Here is a 5,151-nt window from a genome sequence, read left to right as displayed (position 1 = left end):
ACAAAGACATAGGATGTCTCAGCTCAGAGACAGATGACCAACCTCTAGAGTTCCCCAAATTCTCCTTATGCTCCAAACATGGCACTAATAATACCTGGAACACTGAACCAAATCCATGAGGCAGAGGCCAGGAGTGGGAAGCAGTGTAAATGGGGATCCCTTGGAATGCTGAGTATTAATGATCTATCAGAAAAAGAGTGAATTATAGGATATAAAGTGATATTTCACACACATGGAGTTTGTGGCTGAGCTTCAAATCTGTTACATAGCTGTTATTGCTTTAGTACCAGCAACATTCTTGAGCCAGGGAAAGTCTTAGGGAAAATCTCTCTGAAATGAAGATTTCTCTGATTCTTCCATCCCAAACTGCTGGTGCCCCCTCCAGCTCTTCCCTCTGCTGCCTCCTGGTTCCATGGTTACATCTTCCAAGATGCTTGCGCAAGGCACACCTTTCAGTACCACCATCAAAACACCACCTTGTAGTACCAACTAGATTATCTAATAGTCATTTTCAGTAATCTCCCTACCCAACCTCTAGGATATATAACACACAAACTTCCATCAGCATAACTTCCATCAGAAGCAATAGATCACTCTGCAGAAATTCTCAGATGAGGATGTAGGAATGGGGAAATGCAGGGATCTGAATAGAGAGTGACAGAGGTGAGGTAGGAGCTACTAATGGTGACCAAAATGGACATGGTTTTGAATACCACCACCCCAGGACAGGATGAGCATCTTCAAACTCTAGACATGGCCAGTGGAGGGCTGTAGACATATGAGCCATGCAAAACAAAAGGTTCAGAACCACTGTATTTGTGTTAAGTCATAAAGCTTTGGAACTGTGGAAAGTCAGGAGAACAGAGTAGATCCCAAGTCTACATCTGCGTGACTTAGAATGAGAGTCACAGATAATTTTTGTCTCATACAGTAATGCTAATATTATCAGCAGTAGCACCTCATCATCACCATCTCCCCTACTACTACGTACAGCTAATGCTTGCTGACAATTTGTCATGGAGCAGATATTATTTTAAGTGCCTTTAAGCTGCACCGAAACTGTTTGTAGTGTTATTTTTATCACTGGTTTCATATGAAGATTGAAGGCCCAGAGAGGTTGAATGTCTTGCCCAATAAGATAGCCAGTTGCAAGGGTGCCTGTGTGGCTCAGTCAAGCCTCTGGCTTCGGTTGCAGTCATGATCTCACAGTTCCATGGGTTCAAGTCCCGCATCGGGCTCTGAGCCTGGAGTCTACTTCAGATTCAGTGTCTCCCTCGCTCTCTGCCCCTTCCCCACTCATGCTCTGTCTCTCCCTCTCTCTCAAAATTGAATAAACATTTTTAAAAAAATTTTAAAAAGATAGTTTTAGACACAGAACTCTTTGAAATGAGAACTCTGAATCATTCTGCTATATTGTGCATAGGGGTTTATGGAGGGTTATAGCAGACACTCCAGGGCTGTGTTTGATCTAGTATAAAGCCATGCAAAGGGGATTTAACCATGGGAAAAACCAAGTTCCTTCCCAATCCATGGAATACTGGTCAGGGTTCTTGGTTGCAAATATGCAATATATCCCTGTAAACCTAAGCAGAGAGGGAATTTACCCAAAGGATTTGAGTGATTCAGAGTCACAGAAAATCTGGCAAACAAGACTGGATTGGTCACCAAGGGCAGTGATCTATAGTGAGGACCCTGCCATAAGAATAACCCACTCAGGACCCACCATCAGCACACTGACCATGACTTCTGGAGTTTTGCCACCCCAGAAATTCCCTGTCATGATGCCTAACTCGGTCACAGCCACCAGTAATAATGTCTGTCTGATACACATCACCCACTTCCCACCTTTTGTCTCTTCTTCAAGTTCCAAGGGCTCATTCAAAAGCAGCTGACTGGCCACACTTAGGTCACAGACTTACTCTAGATCTTGCTAGAGATCTGGAGCTGTCTTCTATTGCTACAATAATGCTACATAGCAAACCACCCCAACACCCAACACCTCATAACAATAAGCATTTATTTTCTGGCTCACTACAGGTCAGCTGGAGTAGCTCTGCTTCAGACTGCAGATGAATCAAGGTCAGGTCTGCCCCATGTCTCTCATCCTCCTTGGACCAAAGGCTATGGGAAGCATGTTTTTCTCATGTACAAAATCATCAGGACAAAAATATAAGCTGAAATTCATGACGCCTCTTGAGGCCCTGGCTGCAAGCTAGCATCCTGCCCCATTCCACTAATATTTCATTAGCCAAAACAAGTCGCAAGTTGGGTGACCAGTCCCAATATCAATAGGAAAATACACTCTCCCCACTTTAATGGGTGAGACTAAAAAGTCACATGAAAAAAGGCATGGATGTACACAGTTCTAACACAGAAAGGTCTTATGAATTCAGTCTCTCACATGGGCCAAAAAGAAGGAATGTGTGTAGAAAGGGTGTTCACCTTCTACTCAGCCAAGATCAAGCAAATCGACTTCTCATTCCAGGGAAGAGGACCAGAGTAAGAAACCTCAGAAGTGAGAAATCTTACTTCACACAGTGAGTTATAATCTTAACACAAGGTCCAGCTTAGGGTCAAAACTTTATTGCAAGTGTTTGAAGATGTGGACTCACCTTCAGTATATTTCAGCCTATGATGCCCACCAATTGCATTATTTCCCTGGATAATTTTTTTTCAATTTTTATTAGAAATGACAGCTTTTTTATTAAAAAAATCAGAAAATATTATATTGAAGAAAAACACAAGCAACAGTAGTCAGGTGTTAAAGGATATGAAAGTACTATCTTGTGATAGAGAACAAACCATATCTTCAGAGGATTTGTGGTTTGAGTGCTTTATTAAATCTGACACCAGGCCTACAATTACCACCAATTATTTGGTCATAGTGTCAGTTCCATTTAAAGTGAGAAAGATAGGGATGGCAACAGCTTATTTTTAATAACTGATTTCAGAGAAAACCATTTTACGTCCAATTGCTACTTCCTCACCTCCTGATCTCCAAATAAAAGACTTGTACCTGTGGGGCTACTGGTGTCAACCCTAACCCTGGAGAGCAGTCACAAGATGCTATTACAGTTTGACAGTAACTTATATATTTGCTCCACTGCCCATCCATCCTACAAACACATAGGTGCACCCACCAGGTGCTAGCCCCTGCAGTAAATTCCTCCCAAACATGCCGCATTCAACTGAAATGCTGAGCCTGAAAAATCCTACCACGTTACTAAGACTTCCACCCTCAGAGCAGGGAGAGACTTCATAGGGTCTTGTGTTGTGGTGCTTATGTATGAGGAAGTGCTTCCTTCTAGATCTACGAATCCCCCTCTTTATTCATTTAATAAAGAATTGAGTTCTTTTGTTGGGTCACTTGTCTTGGAAGCTGTGGTCCCTGGGATGAATAAATGGCTCTCAGGAATACTAGCAGGACAGCATCTTACCCCTCATGTGTTAGCCTATGCCACTAGGGGAGTATAACTCCAAATACAAAGTTACCAAACTTAAATCGAGTCACTCTTTTTTAAATTTTTTTATGTTTTTTATTTATTTTTGAGAGACAGAGAGAGACAGTGCGAGCAGGGGAGGGTCAGAGAGAGAGAGAGACAGAGAATCCAAAGCAGGCTCCAGGCTCTGAGCTAGCTGTCAGCACAGAGTCTGACGCAGGGCTTGAACCCATGAACTGTGAGATCATGACCTGAGCCAAAGCCGGATGCTTAACTGACTGAGCCACTGAGGCGCCCCTCATGTCACTTTTTAAAACCCATATTTCTTTCTATCTTAAGATACAATCTCCCACAAATTACCTCAAATTTATGTAATTCAGGGGCTAAGTATTTGACGCATTAATCTATTTCTAGGCACTTGTGTTTAATACTATATTTAAACCTTCCCTCCCACCCCCAAGTTTTTTGCTTGAGTTTACTTTGGTTTTTCCCCCCTAATCTCTTAACTTTTATGATTCCATCATCTAAACAACAGCAACAATGAAAACCCAGAAAGCATAAATTTAAGAAATTTTAACCATGCCATCCACTAAGGTGACTGGAGAAATAAGGCATCTAGATTCAATTTTGACATAAAGAACTACCACTGGTAAGAGATTTGACTGAGGTCATCTTTTCCAAATGCTGTCAGTTGTGATGGAGAAGGAGACAAAGAAGAGATGAAGGAAGGAGGAGGACATTGGGAGGGAAGTCTGTATATTCTTATTTAAACAGACAAGCCAACAAAGACTGAGGAGGACCTTTAAACATTTTGGTAAAGGCTTCCCACTTGAGGCAACACATGTCATCATCTGTCTCAGGCTCTGAGCCGCTCTTTAGGACGAATACAGCTGCTTCAGGAGACAGACACTGAAATAGAAAACCAGCCATGGTGATGAAATGTGACAACTTGCTTAAGAAAAGACATGTTTGATGTGTTTTCCAACTGGATGTTTCTAAAAATTTATGGCAGTTTCAGACAAGATTTCCAAAGAAATCCTTTCTCTTACTCATTTCAAGCCTCTGAATCTATAATACCCTATCACTGCTGCAGAGAGGCACCAAAGAAAGTTTCTTCCCCACGGGTTTCACGATTACATTTCAGTCTTCAGAAGATGTGTCCCTCCTTGGCAAACTCAGGTATCTCTCGCACATCACCCTCACTCATCTTCCCCAGCATTGTAGGTAAATTACTTGCTTCCTCAAGACTCAGTTTTCTCATCTGTGCAATGAAGAGGTTCTGTTAAATAATCTTTAATGCCCTTTCTACATGTAACATTTGGGGAACTCGATTTTACACCAAGCCTGAAAACATTTGAAGGATTGCATCTGTAATAGTGGTGAGAGGGACATTCTAGAAACATGAAGAGAAAAAACAAAGAGATTTTTTTTTAATTTTATCTAAAAATATAATATTTTCTCATTTTATTATATTTTATAATAGTTTATAGTCAAATTGGTTTCCATATAACACCCAGTGCATCTCCCCACAAGTGCCCCCCTCCATGACCATCACCCCCTCCCCTCTCCCCCTCCCCCTTCAGCCCTCGGTTCGTTTTCAGTATTCAGTAGTCTCTCATGATTTGTGTCCCTCTCTCTCCCCAACTCTCTTTTCCCCTTCCCCTCCCTATGGTCCTCTGTTAGGTTTCTCCTGTTAGACCTATGAGTGCAA

Source organism: Suricata suricatta, chromosome 9 (assembly GCF_006229205.1).
Source record: "Suricata suricatta isolate VVHF042 chromosome 9, meerkat_22Aug2017_6uvM2_HiC, whole genome shotgun sequence".
In the NCBI taxonomy this organism is placed as follows: Eukaryota; Metazoa; Chordata; class Mammalia; order Carnivora; family Herpestidae; genus Suricata; species Suricata suricatta.
Note: the sequence above shows the minus strand (reverse complement) of the source record.